At 39.9% G+C, this 19,683-nt stretch overlaps 1 protein-coding gene across 1 annotated transcript in view; it reads right to left on the bottom strand.

Annotated features, from left to right (window-relative positions):
* LOC135701073 (uncharacterized) overlaps positions 1-19,683 on the bottom strand; it is a 38,367-nt gene that overhangs the window by 6,232 nt on the left and 12,452 nt on the right. The window contains exon 2 of the transcript XR_010517618.1: positions 5,730-6,104. The gene's annotated coding sequence lies outside the window, so the exon portion shown is untranslated. The remainder of the gene's footprint in view (positions 1-5,729; positions 6,105-19,683) is intronic.

Below are 19,683 nucleotides of genomic sequence, written 5' to 3' on the forward strand. Positions count from 1 at the left end.
ACTTACTACAAAAAACTAATCCTAAACTTTCACTGAAAACCTAGCTTCTTCTACGATGCTTCTGTAGCGAGTGTTTTGTCTAGTGTTCTAAATGCATTTCCACAATTATTATTGAGAGCTTTCTATGCAAACAACAATACTTGACTTTGTATATTGTGTGACAAGCTCAATCATAAGGTACGGTGGGGCAAGATGAGTCTCGAGGCAAAATGGCAGAGGTAATATATTATTGGAGATGAAATAGCCAGGTGGCTAAAAATCTCTCTTAGAAAAAGAAGCTAGTATATTTCTAGATAGAGCTGCAATTAGGGCGTAACAGCTTTTGTAAACAATGACTTCTCTCGATGATTTCTAAGAATTCAAGGCTAGTTTTTGTTTTTCTTTGGTTTTGGAATAAGCATATTTCCTAGAAATTTTAAATTTGAACTATTCTTGACTTGAAGCTATAATACGTCAAGAAGTTTTCAAGAATCTGGAGTTTTTGAGGAATTTTCGATTTCATGTGAAGCTTGATAGTTTTGAGTAGAATTTCCAGAAACTGTGAATTGAACTAAAAATACATTTCAGTGAAAACTCTAAGGAATTTCTGAGGAGCACAACTCCTGTGAACTTAAGAGTAAAATTTCAAGGACATTCTGAGGATAATTTCATAAAGATTGTGGGAGAAAACAAATCCGGAATATAAGTACTTGTATTTTTTTTAATAAATACTAAAATGAGGATACAATTACAATCTAAGAATTACTCCACTACATCTTCAAAGGAATTCGGAAAATAAATTCAGGAGAGTTTGCAAACAAATTATGAGTAGAAATCCAAGGAATTTGTGAGGAGAAATGCCAATGAATACTTAGGAGAATTTCAATGTGAGTAGAATTCCAAGGGAAGGAGTGAGATTCAAAAGGAAATCTAAAATGAATTTATTGAATATTCGAAGAATCTTTCTAATAGGTTTCTTATTGTGGAGAATTTCAAGGTAATTCCGAGGAAAACTAAAAGGAAATTGAATTCGGAAGAAAGTTTCATCGAAATTTCGAAGAATTATTCCAATGGAAATCTCCGTTGAATATGGAATGGACTATTCTGAGGTATTCAGAACTACTTGAACGTTCCCAAATGTTTCCAGAAGTTAATGAAACTGCCTTGAAGTTCTTTTGTAGTTTGAGAATCTGGCTCACAATACTTCTCATCAAATTCTTAAACTTCTCTGAACTTTATAGGGCTTCATAAAATTTCCTCAATTTTTCTAACGACCATGGATCTCCTCTAAAGGTTTAAGCATTCGCTGAAGTTCTCGAAACTCATTTAAAATTTATGTGACTTCTCTAATGTTAACGCAACTGCTCTGAGGTTCTCTGTTCTTTTTTGAAATTCTCAAAACTTCTCTAAAGTTTTTGCAGTTTTCATGAAGCTTGTTGTTGTTTTTTGAACTTTCCTAAAAATATTTAAGCTTCCGTGAACTTCTGAACTAGTGCGAAGACCTCAATTATTTTTTTAACGTCTCTGAAGTAATCTGAAAATCTGGGAACTGCTTTAAATTTCTCACTAATTTTCTCAAACTAATGGATTTCGGAGCTTTCGGAATTTCCGGAGCTTACTAAACTTCTTTCAAATGTTCCCACATTTTGCTAATGTTCATAAAAAATTCTGAAGTTTGCGAATCTCCCCTTAAGCTCCATAGATTTCTATGAAGTTCTCGAAATATTTGTGAAGACCACTGTCCTTCTGTGAAGTTTTCGAAGTTTTTCTGGAACATTTGTACACCCGCAATTTTCATGGAATTAGAATGAAATAATTCATTTAGTTCTTATGATTTTCTCTGAAGTTCTCATCATTTTTCTGCAATTCATTAAACTTCCCTGAAATTATCGACACTAATTTAAAACGTCTAGACTTTCCTGGTGTTATTAAAACTGCCTAAACGAATTTCTTTAAAGTTCTGTAGACTGCCCTGAATGTATCAGTATTTTTTTTAAGAACTCGCAACTTTACTGAAATTAGTTGATTTGCCTTGAAGTTTCAACAATTTTCCTTAACTATTATAACCATTATACTTACACTAATAAACATTATACGCACACTAATTTTTCTGAACTTATCTATGCTTACCTGAAGTTCTCTAAATTTGATTAATAATCCGGCAAAATTGCTGATATATATTCATAATTCCCTGCCGCTTTTGACGTTTTCGGAACTCCTTGTAAGTCGCTGTAAATTTGCTTAAGTTAATGGAATTATTCTGAAGCTATCTGATCGTCTGATAGTACATACTCGGAACTTCGCTGAATATCATGACACTATCTCAGTTCTCGCATTTTTTAATGAATGGAACTTTTTTTGATGTTTTCCAATCAACTTAGTTAAATTTTCGTATTTTTCGTTCTTGAAATCTCCATGGCACCCTTAAAATACTCACACGTTTTCCGGATGTTCATATAATTTTTATCGCTCGGAGCTTTGCTGAACTTTCCGAAAATTTCCTGAGTTTCTCGAAACTTTTTTCAGGTTTCTACGATTTCCCTGAAACTTTTTGAACTGCCCTTGGATTTTCTGATCTGTCTTGATGTTCTCGAAGCTTTCCTAAAGCTTTCAACTCTATTGAAGATCTCGGTTCACCTCGGAAATAAATGAAATTCCCGAAAACACCTTAAAATTTCCCTGAAATTCTCAAAAGACGATTAAACGTCACAAACCTTCCTCGAATTGGTCGAAAATTAGAACAAAATGAAGGCATCGATTGGAATTCACGCTAAAAAAGTTGAAAATAGTGACTGATTACAAGAAAAAGTGACTTTAGTGACTTGGTCTTAAAAAAGGAGGCTCTTTAGTGACTGGCTTGAAAAAAGTGACTCGCTCCAGCCCTGAAGCGCTCTCAAGTGTACCTTCAGTGAAAACACAGAGTGTGGCTCTACGGTGCGCACATTTTGAATTTTGATAGGGAGATTAATAGCACTAAACTATGTATTTTAAGATGGGTTAACTTGAATGTTCAGTTTTAGTTGGATTTAACGTAAGCATTCTATATTAAAAAGTAACAAAAAAGTCCCAAAAGAGCGATCCATCCCTGCATCTTGGATTCCAAAATGGTGTCAATCATAGATTTTTGATAGGTAAGCGTGATTACCAGCACGGCCTGGGTTCAATCCCAGTCGGCCCGCCGGGATGTTCTGAGGTATGTATTGTAGGGTACTTGTTTCGGATCCAAAACTATCCATATTTTAAAATGTATGATTTTGTTCAAAAACCGGAAGCCGCCAGGTTGTATTCCAAAATGGCATAAATTATCGATTTCCGGCCTCTACACGTCGATTCCGTTCCAAAAATAATCATATTGTGGGAATTTTGAAATATCAACCACATTATTTTTTATTTGATTTCATTGGTTAACATAGTTCATTTGTTATGTATTGAATAATATTTTAAAATTCAATAGTTAAATTGAGTAACCAATAATAGCTTTTGCTAGCATGATTAATAATCAGGCTATGTTTATGAACAAGCATAAACAATTTCACTCAATATAAGACGCATGACCCTTTTGCCCTATAGGGGTTGACACTCTTGCCCCATTGCAGTTAAAAAAAAAGATTTGGGATGACATATTGAAAAGAATCGTTAACAACTTTTGAACGTAATTGTCAAGGTGGCACTCTTGCCCCACCAGACCCTACACTAATGTACACTACATAATACTTCCCATTTGAGTTCACTATTTTCCGCTCTCCAAAAATTAAAAAAAGAAAAAGAGAAGCAGCAGCGTTACGGACAAAATATCGCGTATATATTTTAGATATATAGGAGATGGTATTATGCCAAACGGCAGTTATGCCAAATGGGGTAAAGCTGATATTTCAAAAGAAAGTTTTTAGGGAAAAACTTGAAGCAATTTCAAAAAGATCTAGCTTTTAAAATCTGGATTCTCAAGCCATTTTCAATAATATTACAGAAACTTACAGAATTTAGAGAATAATGTTACAAGAAATTACGACTTAGGGTAATTCCTGAATTGCACACTGTTGAAACTTCTTAAAGTGAAGTTTATCATCCCATTAGATCTGTACACGTACCCAAAGTAGGTAAGTTGAAGAACTTCCAAAATTCTGGTGAGTACCTATCATCGAGAAAAACATAATAATTTAGAAGCGTTTTTGTACACCTAGGGGAATTTACGTATTCTCGGCAACCTAAGCAGCGACCTTCTTTCTATAGCCTTTTTCTCTATGGAACGCACACATATGCAGTATTGGTTTGTTTACAATCTTTTGCTGCCAGCTGCTCTAACAATTTCAGTCGAAAGAATTGTTCAAACTGTTTTGAAACGCTTTTACAAAGCTCCGATCTTCTCTAGTGAGAGCGAGTATTGTCGGCAACCAGTTTTTCTTCGGCAACCGTTCCATTTGAACTGCATGTAAATCTGCTGTTCTATTATCGGCAACTCGAAATCAGCTACAATTGGTAGTGCGTGTGTTTCATTTCAAGAAAACCCTGCTAGATTGCTTTTTATCAGTGGTAAAAATATAGTCAAATTGAAGTTGAAAGCATAAAGAATCATTTGCATGCATTCAGCGAAGTGTTTTCGTAAGAAAATCCAGTGAAAATAGTGTTTCAATTTGGGTTGCCGAAAATAGTCTGTCATGCCGAAGCCGTCATTTCCCCTAGGTGTATTGTAGGAAAAATTCTGTATATTAGTAATTTTCCCAAAACTTCAAGTATTTTCATGCTTATCAAGACAGTAGATAATCCTGATAATCAAAATATAGAATTACATGTGTGTTTTAAGAAATGCTATCCACGTAGAAACTGAACTTGTATTGAAGGCGATACCCGAGCAAAGTCGGTTAACAAAATGAAAGCAAATCGATATTAAAGTTTGCAGTTCCTATCATAATGAAAACTCATTTTGATTTCAATTGTCGCGACAGAAGTCTGATATCATATTGTGCTTTCATTATGCAGTCAAGACTTTTTAAATCAAAGCAACTTAACTTGAAGTTCTGCAGTTAATTTCTTGTTTAAAATTTGATTTAAGTTCGTCTGTCGTTGAACTAACGATTATTGTTTATTTATTTTGTTTAACACATTTTAGGTCATTCGTGACTAGCCCGAGGTGACATTTGAGCTCAAATCTTTCAGCGTGAGAAGCATGGATGCTAACCATTTACGACAGGCCCGTATTCAGTCAAACATTATGAATGCAAAATCAGTAATCAAATTGATTTCATTGAAAGCAGAATTAGTTTTCCGTTTGATTCAACAGTGTAAAATTTTGCTCTCATTTTTGCTGTGTTAACCGTTAAGTCAACCAAAATGAGATCAGATGGAGTATTCAAAATAAATTACATCATAACAGCAAATTCTGATTTCAATTTGATCTCTAACTTTGCTCGGGTACCAATACTATAAATTATCTTATTCCACCAGAAATATCGAGTTTAAACACGGTCAAACCAATAGTAAAAATCTTTGTATGCACTCTATCCCATATGCGAGTTGTACATCTTATTCCTATGTGTGAATGAATGAAAATGCGAAATTAAATCGCTCTTTGTTTTCAGTGAACTCTTCTTCTATTTTGCCTCGGACTGTGGATTCTTTTAAACTGTCTGAGCACACAGTTCCCCTTGTGTTTGCTAGCTACCTACTAATCTTAATGGCTTCTAATCGGAGCAACTTTGAACTTGGTAGGGAATGATTCTAATGTATGCTCAAAAACGACGAAAGAAACTTACCTGGGGAAAGCATCGAAGAACCAGGTCCTCTTGGTCGCCGGGAATGCCACCCGCATGCCGGACATCAGCGGCGAGTGCAGTATGACAGCTCCAACCTCGTATCGGCTGGCCAGATCCACCGTCGGTACCGTTCCTATGCTCTGTCCGTACAGGATAATGTTCTCCGGACTGACGCCGTACCGCGTCCGCAGTGCATGCCACGCCGCATCGATGTCGGCGTAAAGATTCTTTTCCGTCGGTTTGCCGGTACTCATCCCGTACCCGGAATAGTCATAGCTAAAGATATTGCAATTTATCCGCTGGCCTAGTCCGATGAAGAAGCTCGTCATCTGACCCAAATCCACCGCGTTACCGTGCGAGAAGAGCAGTGTGAATCTGTGCAAAATAGAGGAAGAGAGGAGGGGAAAAACGTATATGAGACAAATTGGTTTCGGTCAGCCCTATCAGCTTTCATCGTCGTTTCATCCGTATGTGTGTCTAGCCCAAGCCATCCCAACCGATTCGCGGGCGTGTTTACTACTACGGCGAGATCATAGAATGGTCCCCATTCATTCCACTTATTTAGTAGCTGTGTGCAGCCCCGTGCCGGAATACGGCCACCAATTGGAGCACCTGACTGAGCAGTGGGATGTAGACAAACAAAAAGCGTGACAGTTCACAAAAAAAAAACATATTGAGAGCGCTGCAACATGCTAGCGCTTACGGAGGGTGAAATGTGGAGACAAAGTATAGGGTTTCATCACTAGCGCTATCGTCCACTTGTGTCGATATGAATGCCGAGATAGCAAGGAGCAGAAACGAACCGGGCTTATCGTAACAAGTAATCTTTTGACCTTTCATGACCAGACTAATGGTTTGTTAGATAAAGGCGAGAATCCGTTCTGGGTACAGTTACCTCCGTGATATGTCAAAGGTAGTGGGACATTGATTCAGTGTCTGATTTCTACTACCTACATACTACGTCCTATTGCAAAACTGTGTCATATTCAAACAAGTGTACATAATCGTTAAAAGGTTGTTGATGATGTTGGTTGCCACACTAGGTCGGTCCTACTTGCACGCCGCTGCAACAATCTATACATCAACTCGCAACGTGGTCAGTGAACCAGATGATCGTAGCTGATCACGAGTGTGCCGACAAGTTCTCTACCCGTCAGCACTATTTATTATAGACAAGCTTCACTCATATCGCATGCCTTGAAGGTGTAACTTTCGCATATAGGTAAGTACCTATATGCTAGCTAGGATTCCGCCATCGTTATTGATGATGGGGCTTGTCGTGTTAACATGAGTCTTTATCACAAAGGAAATTGCTTCGCTCTCGCTCTTTGCCGACGCTGAAACAAGCTGGCTTTACTTCTGCTGCTGCTGTTGCTGCAATCACTCTATGTACGTTTCAGCTATTTATACCTATCGGAAATTAATGGTTTTGACGGAATTGTTTGACTTTTCAAAATCGTCCAGATTTTAGCACATTTTGCGTTGGGGAATTCGGGGTAAGACGGACAGTGGGGGTGATATGGATACCTAATTGACCACTTTGTCAAGCAATTTTGGCGTGACTTTCTACCAGCGATTTCACGAAACTGGACCAAATAATTTGTATTTTTTTATAAAACGTACAAATGTTGGCTACTTTTTTCGAGGTTCTAGAAGAAAAAATCTCAAAATAATGTTTTATTTCAAAGTTCGGGTGGTAGTAAACGTCATTTTAAGTGCTCGAATAAAGTGGTTAATTATTGAAGACTTAATCGGGTTTTGGTAACACACACACTAGATTAATGACATTTGCATTGGGAGCCATCAAATGCAAAAATATAAACAAAAACAAAAAAGTTAGTCCTCTAGCGGTGATGTGATGTAAATTTCGGTGTAAAATTCCTGAGGTTGTAAATGTATGATAATTGTCTACCACTCATTGTAGCACGGAAACTAAGTCCGATAGCAGTGGGCGCTCCTCACTGTTTGATTTGATCAAGCTTAATAACCTCTGATTGTCCTCAACATGTATAAAACAGGGTGTCGACTCAAAGTCGAAAAAAAAAATTCCCTGACTTTCCCTGACTTTCCAGTGGGTTTTCAGAAAAATTCCAGTCCACAAAACTCCGATATTTAAACCTAAGAAGCTACAACGTGATGTGCTTTATTATACCGTAGTGCAAATTATGGTTAGTTTAAAATGAGCAGCAGAGTAAGCTTTCGAAAATATCAAGAATAGCATACTCATGGCACGCACAACTGAACTTGATACTAATACAATTTTTACAGAACATATGACCGACTACCTAACGAAGGGTGTGAATAGGCCTAGGGTTATAAATACATATTATAATATAATAATGAATAACTACTGCTCACAACTAGGCTCACTATTCATTACTAAGTAATAATAGGAATATTTAATCAATGTCACCAAGCTCTCAATTTGAGTTCATAATGTCACAACTAAATAATAATCAACCCGTAGACGATCCTTTCTCTTTACCAGTGTTCGGAAAATCATTCTCAAATCTCATTCATTGAGTGTCCTTGCGAGAATAAACTCGCGTGCAAATGTGGCAAACAAAATTCACGCTTGAGTTTCTCATGCATATTCAGTGAATATGCATGAGAATCTCAAGCGTGAATTTTGTTCACGCACTCACACTCACAACGTCGAAAAATCATTCCAACTTTAAACTCATAAAAAAAACCACTCAAACGTCAATTGATACCATGGTTATGCATGTTTCGTTAGTTTTCCAACCCCTGATGCACAAACAATAGTAATAACAATAAAAAACGCCAAAATATAAATTAATTAATTTTTTAGCCTGAAAACTCATCGGTGATTTTTGCGACAATCACGCAACCAAATGTTGTTCATTTAAATCAAAAATATTAATGTTCATTATAGAGCATTTCCAGCCCAAAACGCAAACCGGTTGGACATGAGTGTTTCCGATTTGAATGAAACATTTCTCACGTGTTCGCTACTACTAATGGTTGCATTTTTCAATTAAATGCTGGAAATGCTCTATATAAACACATGAGTAATTCAAAGTAAATTTGAAACATTGTTGAAACAAAAATATTTTTTTTTGGATAAAATTCAAAAGCATATTTATTTCAACAATATAGAATTTGGGTAAACGATTTTTAGCGTGTTCTGCCTTGTTTACATTCGGCAAAAATTGACTCAAACTATTCCTCGGAAAACGTGAAACCGAGTAAATGGTCGTGAAACCGAATAAAAGAATCCGAAAACCGATCTAGGAAGTGTTCAAATTATGTTCCAGTTCCGATCCACGTCGAAAGAAAAACGACAATTCGAAATGGATGCTGAATCTATTCCGGATCCTCTCCCTTCTCCCGACAACAAACGTAGAAAGAGGGTCAACGTCAGAAACAAAAGATTCCATTGAATTGAAATCCCCAGACACTTACCCCGACAAGCCTTTTGGAACCCGGACTAGAACACCACCATCCACGCCATCCACAGACCACCCTTTATCGACCCCGAAAATAGTGGAAATTTACATGTCCTGTCTGCAGACTTTTCTTCTATTTATATGCTACCTATCAATTTTCTGTTTCTTTTTCGCGCTTTCAAATACTAAAATAGTTTGTTTGTTTAAAAAATGAAAAACATATTTAAAATTAAAAAATTTATGCTTGTTCACTTTGACAACAAAATGTTTTCACGTTTATTTTAAGCTCGAATATTTTTAAAATAAACGTAACATTATTTTTATTTTCAACATAGATTGTATTGACTTCAAAAATGGAATAAGTTTGCAATAAGCCTTTTTTTTATTTTTGTGGACAGAACAAAATTTAAACGTTTAAATTTACCTCAAATATGTTTGTTTCGACGATAGATTTTTCTGCTTATGATTTGAGCAGAACAATTTTCTCCTGCAAACTCTCGGCTTATTTTTGAGCATCTTCCAATAACTTTCTTCGCTTATTCTCCAGATGTTTCGCTTCTGCTTCTCTCTGGGGTATCAACAATTCTAGATAGAGCTGGAATTAGGGCGTAACAGCTTTTGTAAACAATGACTTCTTTCGATGATTTCTAGAAAGTTCAGGCTCGCCAACGCAATTCAACAACACCATCCAGTAGGGGACGACTTCCCCTACCCGACGGTTATGATGGTTTGCGTGGGCATGCCTTGAGTTCCTAGAAATCATCGATAAAAGTCATTGTTTACAAAGGCTGTTACGCCCTAATTCCAGCTCGATCTAGAATTTTGCTTTGTCGGAATCGAGAGCTTCTTTCATACGACGATCCTTGTCTACATGGAAAGCGAATACGAATTTCAAACTCGCTGAATATGTTCATTCAAATTTTGTAAGTTTTCAAACCCGCCTGCATGAGTAACACCATCATAGATCTGACATCGCGCAACAACTGACTCTTCCCTCATGTTTTCAAAAAGACATTCTGCATTTACGAAAAACCTCTCTCTGCATTGGCGTTGCCATGCGATAAGCAGCAAATCATTTTCAAAAACCAACAATAGTTCTGTGAATACGCCGACCAATAACCTGTGCCATTTACCTGTGCAATATTGTTCAGATGATCAATATAAATGAACCTTTCCATAATGCCTCTAACCATTTGAGACATCGCGTTGTACAAAAAAGGTACTATAGGGTTATCCGTAAGAAATTCGCATAGAAATGGCTCAACTTCGATAGCAACTGATTTGAAGAAAGCCAGCTTAATACCACGTTCAGACTACAGAGTTATAACATTTTATAACGGTTGTCACATAATTGCATAATTGCACATAGAAACCACCATCAAGGTAGTGATATAACATGTTATAACAATAGAGGTAACTCTGATATAACTCTGTAGTCTGAACGTACTATTAGCCATCAGCAGCGAATCATTCAAACAGTTTTTAACATCTTGGTAGGAAGCCGAGGTTGGTTCGATTTTGTCTTTCTGGACGCCTTGAATAAATTTTCGTATTTGCGGAATAATTTTGATTGCCCTCTGAACAGCACCACTATTATCCAGCCAAAAATTTAACGGGAATATGGTAGATCCGGAATACATCGAAAAAAACGCTCGTCTTGCTGGTACATCTATGAAGATATTGTAGATACCACGCAAACATTTGACAACATCCCCAACTGGTACTGCGAACACTATCCCTGAATACATTATGCAAAATATGCAGCCACAGCTTCCTAGATCTATCAGCTTCTCGCCACCTTTTTGGGCCCATCCATGGACACATGGACGCAGCGAGTAGATCTGATGCCAGGGATCTTCCCAAAAACTTTGACGTCATGTAACGAGTTGCCACCTCGTTTTTCGAATCATCCCAGAATCGGGAATTCAAATCCATTTGTTTTGTTGTTGTTGTTTTATTTAGGGGTTCGTCAAACCCTACAACAAAAAAGCTGAACTTTTGCAGTGTTTTTCAGCTCTGCTTTATAGTACGGAGCAATGCCAAAAATATCCAGGTCACGTCCTAGCTGAACCTTAGCGGCGATTTGACTGTCGAAAAACATTATTTGATAACAGTCATGTCAACGAGCTCTTTGCCCCATTGCACCAGTTTTGGGGTAAACGAACTAGAGTGGGTACCAAAAAGCAAAGTACCAAAATCAATGTGAGGTAGAAGCGCTATATAAGGTTATATATTAAAATTGACAACCACAGCATACCCCTGGAAAATTAGTAAAGGACTACATTTACAAAATCAGGAAGGCCTAATTATTTTTCTGAACGAAGCGGAAGAGAAAAAAGCCAAATGAAACAACACAAAATTTGTGTTTTAATGCAAAATACTCAATTCGGCTATTTTGGTTCGTTTCAATTTCAATGTTAAATTGCCTAGAATAAATCAAAAATATCATTTTTTTTTCCCTGACCTACACTAAAATTCCCTGACATTCCCTGACTTTCCAGACCAGAAATAGAATTCCCTGACATTCCCTGACTTTCCAGGTTTTTCCAGGTAGTCGACACCCTGATAAAAGGTCAAAAACGGGTTTGGTGGAACGATAGGTAAATTCACCTATACGCCTCCACGGGATGGTACAGAATCTCCTTCCAACCACATGATCAACACTTCAGTGCCAACATTTCAAAGGGGCGTAATTGCATTTGTAAACAATGGCTTTAAAGGGTGTCCACGATGAAATTGCCACACACAAAATTGATTCGCAAAATTCGAGTTTTCATCCGATTGCCATCAAATTTTCAGGGATTGAGAAATAACTATTAAACTTCATTTTACCATTTTACTCGTATTTTATTTACAGTCCATATGCAAATGCCCGCACCTTGGCCATAATCCCGGCCATAAGATTCTGCACAACCTGTGAATCAACCGTTTTTTGCATGTAAACCCATACTTTCTTCAGTTCCTCGACAGTCTTCACTACCTTAGGTCGTTTAAGAAGGTGCTGCTTCATAATCGCCCAGTACTTCTCGATGGGGCGGAGCTCCGGAGTGTTGGGAGGGTTGAACATTTTCGGCACGAAATTGACCTTATTGTCCGCATACCACTTCAGCACGTCCTTGGAGTAGTGACATGAGGCCAAATCCGGCCAGAAGATTGTTGGGACGTTGTGGGCCTTCAGGAGAGGAAGCAGCCGCTTCTGGAGGCACTCTTTTATGTACACCTGTCCGTTCATCGTGTCCTGGGTCACGAAAGGTGCACTCCGCTTCCCGCACGTGCAGATGGCTTGCCAAACCAGGAATTTCTTCGCAAATTTGGACATCTTCTGAGTGCGGACATGCTCCGGAACGCTGAACTTATCCTTGGCCGTGAAAAACAGGTTGCCGGGGATCTGTTTGAAGTCGGCCTTCACATATGTTTCGTCGTCCATGATGCAGCATTCAACTTTCGTCAGCATGTTGAGGTACAACTTCCTGGCACGGGTTTTGGCGGACTTGTTCTGCTTCTCGTTGCGATTAAGGGCCTTTTGTACCTTGAACGTTCGAAGCCCAGCCTTAGTTTTGGCCTTCTGGACAAAACTTCGGCTTAGGTGCAGCTTCTTAGCCACATCCCTAACGGAGGCGTTCGGATTTTGGTTGAAGGCCCCAACTACGCGGTTGTGATTTTTGGTGTTGTACGGAATACTTTTTCCTTCACTTCTGGGCTTCCGATCGGTGGTCAACCGTTCCTCGAACCGCTTAATCACTCGCGACACCGTGGAATTCGCGATTCCCAACGTTTTAGCGATGGAACGATGCGAGAGATCCTTGTTCTCGTGATGAATGCGCAAGATTTTATCACGCACGAGCTGTTCTTTCGACTCCATTTCCGCGAGTTTTGATCACAGGACTTTAAAACTTGCAGGATGTAAATAATGCACTATGAACTAAATCCACCCAAATTTTCATTAAATTCTACCCAACGGTTAAAAAGTTAGAGCAATTTCATAGTGTGGCGATTTCATCGCGGACACCCTTTAGTCGTCGATTTCTCGCAAATGAAAGCTCACTCATGAAAATGAATGACACCAGCACGCAGAGGAATGTTTTCTGTATCAGCTAGCATTTGTAATTTGAAGGTGTGGGTTTTCATTTGCGAGAAATCGACGTCTAAAGCCATTGTTTACAAAAGCAATTACGCCCCTTTGAAATGTTGGCACTGAATTGGTCAAAACACGACAGAAGGATACCCCAATGAGTGTGGAGAAGAGCCCGCCATTTTTCCACGAAATGTTAACAATAGGGAGTTGACAAGTTCACTCTCCCCATCCAAATCGCTTCAATCGGGTGTCCTGATGGTTCCTCCTAATCCCAGCATTGTTTTGTATAAATGAGCAAATATAAAAATTTAAAACGATTTCACCAACTTCCGCTGTTTCTTCACCCTTCTGTCAAATTTTCGTGCCTATTTGTGAACTTGTCGTCCTTCTCTGCATCACTACTAGTCGCTACTAGACTCCCGAAAGTCTCCTATGTTATTTCTGATGTGTTCTACGATATTTCACCGTCCATTATCTTTGTATGGTGATCTTGAGTTCCTAGTGGCGTCTTATAAAACCGTAACACTAATGCGGAAAATGGGCAGTGTCTCCACTGCACTCCATTGTCGTACCGCATGTGCTCTATTTTACAGCTCTTCTTTCACTTTTACTTTGTTAACTCCATGGTACCGGAAAAGATATAGATATATACAATATTAGCAATGATGTGATATAACCACAACGGGATGGCCGTTCAGAATGGTTTAACGGGTGAGAAATGAGGGAACATTTAAATTTAACACGATTTAAAATACTCCAATCATTCCGCATCGAACGTTCGACTGTTTCGGTCTAGTGTTGCTTGCACTCCGTTATCAGTACTAGTTTTTTTTCCCTATTGAGGTTTTTTTTTCAATCCGCTTTCACACTGAGTGGTGTTATAGTATACACAAGTGTAGTGAGCATCGCGGAATTGCATTTGCCGCACAACCGTTCGAGAAAGGAAGCAGTCATTTCCGGCCGAGTCCGGCAGATGAGCTGTTCATCTTTAGCCAACAAATTTCATCGCATCACGCCACTGCAACATCAAGGTCATCGAGTTCACCAGCCGGCGAGCCAGCCGGTGCTTTGTTGAAAACACTCGAGGGCAACAATAGAACGATCATCACCATCATCCTCACATCAGTAGATCATCGTCATCAGCCACACTCCGTGCGCTTGTGTGAAGAGTTAAGTAACAAACGGTTATCTTCCGTTCTGCGCAACCTGATTAATCTCCATACAGCGTTGATTAATTTTTCTGACACCTTTTTGTTTTTTTCCTGAAAAAGTTTTCCTTTTTTTTCTTTTTCACTTCGGTTTTTTTTTTGCAATCTGATTAATCTCCCTATAGTGTTGATTAACTTTCCTGGCACATTTTTTTTTTGTTTTGTTGGATTAAGTATTATTTTTACCGTTATATTTCTGGATAAGTTTTTTTTTCTTATATATTTTTTTTTATTATTATTATTATTTTTTTTTTTTTTTGTTTTCCTTACGCATTTTTTTTTCTTCTTGTTTATGTCGAAATCTGTTGCGGAGGTACTTAAGACCCCGCAATGGATGAAACAAATGATGGCGGGGGTATTTCGCTAGCAGATATCTCCGATGATGAGTCTGTTGAATCTCCATCATTCGAAAATCTGATTCTCACTGAAGAGAAAATGGATACCTCAGGGGACTCTACTTCGGACCCCAAAACGAGCACTGGAGCTTACCCAAAGGTGATGTCTAAGCAACAGCCTCCTGCACCCCCTGCCACCCCTTCTCCACCATCGCCCCCTCGTCCACCTGTTCCCCCTACTCCAACCGTTCCCTTAAAAATTTCTGCGACCCCCCGCCATAAAGCTTACCCAAGCGGCTCAAAAGGTCCGTGGGTTATTTTTTTCCGGCCCAAACAAAAACCTTTGAATATTTCTCGGATTTCGAAGGATCTGACAAAACATTTTTCGGCCGTCACCGATATATTTAAGGTGACGCCAAACAAACTGCGCGTTACCGTTGATGACCTGAAACAGGCAAACCGGATTGTTGCCTATGAGCTTTTTACGATGGAATATCGAGTCTACATCCCCAGTTGCGACGTAGAAATCGAAGGAGTGGTCACCGAAGCGAGTCTAACTTGCGAAGATTTCCTTCATGCCGAATCCTTCGGTATTTTTAAAAACCGTGCCCTTCCGAAAGTGAAGATTCTGGATTGCATCCAAATGCAATCAGTGTCTCTCATTGGCACGAAAAAAAACTTACTCTCTGTCAGACTCGTTCCGTGTGACCTTTTCAGGATCGGCGCTACCTAACTACGTCGTAATTGGGAAGGTTCGACTGCCTGTACGCTTGTTTGTACCGCGGGTAATGAACTGCTCAAAATGCAAGCAACTTGGTCACACCGCTGACTTCTGCTCCAACAAACCGAGCTGCGATCAATGCGGCGAGCTGCATGCAGATGGTCCTTGCCGGGCTACCCCAAAATGTGTTTACTGCAAGGATACTCTGCATGCTTTGGTTGATTGCCCGAAGTACAAACAGCAGGGAGAAAAACTTAAGCGGTCTTTGCAAGCTCGCTCCAAGAGGTCACTTGCAGAACTCTTAAAAAACACCGCTTCATCTTCCCAACCCACCCCAAAAACCAAAAACACATACTCCATTTTGCCAGATGATGATCAGGGCTCTGACTCAGAGGTTGGTGAAGGTAGTCCCTTTGTCTTTAAAGGCAACACGAGAAAGCGATTAAAAAAAAACGTCACTCAAAATCCGCGTAAGACCTCTCGTATGGACTCCCAACCTACCTTGACAAATTTAAGAGGTAGCGGAAATGTACCGAAACCCCCACCACCGGGATTTAAATCTTGTAATTTTAACAAGGACTTTCCGCTACTTCCTGGATCATCTAAAACCCCAGATATCCCAGTTTTCCAGCCAGAAAAACAGCTGAATAATCAGCAAGAACATGATGCCATGTTCACGTTTTCTGGAATTGTGGAGAGCATCTTCAATATATTCAACGTCTCTGACTCAACTCGGAACATTATTAATTTAGTGCTTCCATTCGTGAAAACTCTTTTGAATCAACTAGCTTCTAGGTGGTCCTTCCTTGCATCGATCATATCCTTTGATGGATAATTTTCCGAATGAGGTCGGGGATATGATCTCTGTTCTTCAGTGGAACTGTAGAAGTCTTATACCGAAACTTGACACATTCAAATTTTTAGTTCACAACTCACTTTGTGATGCATTTGCTCTTTGTGAAACATGGCTTTCTTCAGACACCGATCTCCCTTTCCACGATTTTAACATTATTCGCCTTGATCGAGCAGATTCGTATGGAGGGGTGCTTCTCGGGATTAATAAGCTCCATTCCTTTCATAGAATCGATCTGCCTTCCGTGACAGGTATTGAAGTTGTCGCATGTCAGGTAAATATTCGAGGTAAAAGCCTCAGTATATCTTCCTCCAAGAACTGCGATTTCTCGCCAAGGTCTCTCAGATATCTGCTCAGCTTTATCTGAGCCTCGGTTGATCTTAGGAGATTTTAACTCCCACGGTACAGGCTGGGGGGAACTGTACGATGACAACCGCTCAACCCTGATATACGACCTTTGCGATAACTTCAATATGACAATTCTAAACACTGGGGAAGTAACACGAGTGGCCAAACCTCCAGCAAGAGAAAGTAGATTAGACCTCTCCCTCAGTTCGAGTTCACTATCGTTGGATTGCTCGTGGAAAGTAATTCAAGATCCCTACGGTAGTGACCACTTGCCAATCAAAATTTCTATTACCAATGGTGCATCTTCCACTCGCTCGGTTGACATCGCGTACGACCTCACGAAAAACATCGACTGGCAAAAATTTGCGTCCGCGGTTCTCGGTGGTACTGATTCGGTTGAGATACTCCCTCCGCTGGATGAGTACTCCTTTTTATCGCGACTTATCGTTGACTGCGCTCTTCAAGCACAGACGAAACGCGTTCCGGGTGTTTTCATTCGCAAACGACCTCTCACTCCGTGGTGGGATAAGGATTGCACCGACGCGAACAGCGAGAAGTCCGCCGCGTTTAAACGCTTCCGCAAACACGGTAAGGTCGAGGATTTCGAGCGGTACACCGACCTCGAGAAAACTTTTAAGGGCTTGATTAAAGCCAAAAAACGCGGTTCCTGGCGTCGGTTCGTTGATGGTTTGTCGAGAGAGGCTTCCATGAGAACACTCTGGAATGTCGGCAGGAGAATGCGCAACGCGTCATCACCGGTCAACGAAGACAAGGAGTACTCAGACAGTTGGATATTCAGCTTCGCGCAGAAAGTTTGCCCGGATTCGGTGTCGGTTCAAACCAACGTTCGTGATAGTCCGTCGGGTAGTAACGAAATAGATTCTCCGTTTTCGATGGTGGAATTCTCACTTGCTCTCCTCTCATGTAACAACTCAGCTCCAGGAATGGATAGAATCAAGTTCAACTTGCTTAAAAATCTCCCAGATGTCGCGAAGAGACGCTTGTTGAACTTATTCAATCAATTTCTGGAGCACAACATTGTTCCGGATGACTGGAGGCAAGTTAGAGTTATCGCCATTCGAAAACCCGGTAAACCCGCGTCGGATTATAACTCGTACCGTCCCATCGCGATGCTGTCCTGTATACGGAAATTGTTGGAGAAAATGATTCTTTTTCGTCTAGACAAATGGTTCGAGTCGAATGGTTTACTTTCAGATACGCAATTTGGATTTCGGAGAGGCAAGGGAACGAGCGACTGTCTTGCGTTGCTTTCAACTGAAATTCAACTGGCCTATGCGCAAAAACAGCAAATGGGTTCAGTTTTCTTGGACATTAAGGGGGCTTTTGATTCTGTTTGTATCGATGTCCTTTCGGATAAACTCCACGATAGTGGGCTTTCACCAATTATGAACAACTATTTGAGCAACTTGTTGTCTGAGAAATATATGAGCTTTTCTCATGGAAACTCGATAACTTCACGAATTAGTTACATGGGTCTCCCCCAGGGCTCATGTTTAAGCCCCCTTCTTTATAACTTTTACGTTAAAGACATTGATGGTTGTCTTGAGGAAAATTGCTCGCTAAGGCAGCTTGCAGATGACGGCGTTGTGTCCGTTATAGGGCCAAGTGCACCGGACCTGCAAGGACCATTGCAAGATACCTTAGACAATTTGTCTACTTGGGCTATGAAGCTGGGTATCGAATTCTCTCCGGAGAAAACTGAGTTGGTTGTTTTTTCTAGGAAGCATCATCCTGCACAGTTACAGCTTCAACTAAAGGGTAGAACAATCACTCTAAGTATATCTTTCAAGTATTTAGGTGTCTGGTTCGATTCCAAAAGCACGTGGGGAAAACATATTGCGTATGTGAAACAAAAATGCCAACAAAGAATCAATTTTCTTCGTACAATTACCGGAACTTGGTGGGGAGCACACCCGGAAGATCTTATCAGGTTGTATCGAACAACCATCTTGTCGGTTCTAGAGTACGGTAGCTTCTGCTTTCAATCCGCGGCGAAAACACATATCTTGAAGCTGCAACGAGTTCAATACCGTTGCCTCCGAATCGCGCTTGGCTGTATGCACTCGACGCATACGATGAGCCTCGAAGTACTCGCGGGTGTTCTCCCACTGACAGATCGTTTCGCTGAGCTGTCTTTCCGGTTTCTCATCCGTTGTGAAGTATTGAATCCTTTGGTAATAGAACACTTTGAGAAGCTGCTCGACCAAAATCCTCAAACAAGATTCATGAGTTTGTACTATGAGTACATGACGCTGGAGGTTGGTCCTTCTTCATTAATCTCCAATCGTGATTGCTTTCAAGCCTTCTATAGTTCCTCTGTAAATTTTGATCTGACCATGATGCAAGAAATCCATGGAATACCAGATCACCATCGGTCGATGGTTGTTCCCTCAATTTTTGCAATCAAGTACCACCATGTAAGTAACGATAAAAGATTTTTCACAGATGGGTCAACCATAAATGCTTCCACTGGATTTGGTGTATTTAATCAATTTCATAGCGCCTCCTATAAACTGCAGAAACCATGCTCCGTATACGTTGCGGAACTCGCAGCTATATTTTACGCAGTAGAGCGAATTGCCTCACTACCGTCTGACCATTATTTTATTTTTACGGGTAGTCTTAGCTCATTGGAGGCTATTCGTTCAATGAGGCCGATGAAGCACTCCTCGTATTTCCTGCCTGAAATACGAACTAAACTGAGTGCTTTATCTAACTGCTCCTATACTATCACCTTAGCTTGGGTCCCATCTCATTGCTCAATTCCGGGTAATGAGAAAGCGGTAATGGTGGGCGCTATGGAAGGCGATATTTTTGAGCGACAAATCGCCTTCAACGAATTTTTCTCCATTGCTCGCCAGCAAGTCCTCATCAGTTGGCAACAAAAATGGAATGATGGTGAATTGGGAAGATGGTTACATTCTATTCTCCCACAGGTGTCGAACAAACCATGGTTCAAAGGGTTGGACATGAGCCGCGACTT

This window comes from Ochlerotatus camptorhynchus, unplaced genomic scaffold, assembly GCF_037179485.1.
Source record: "Ochlerotatus camptorhynchus isolate MF236.1 unplaced genomic scaffold, CSIRO-AGI_Acam_v1.1 ptg000149l, whole genome shotgun sequence".
Lineage (NCBI taxonomy): Eukaryota > Metazoa > Arthropoda > Insecta > Diptera > Culicidae > Ochlerotatus > Ochlerotatus camptorhynchus.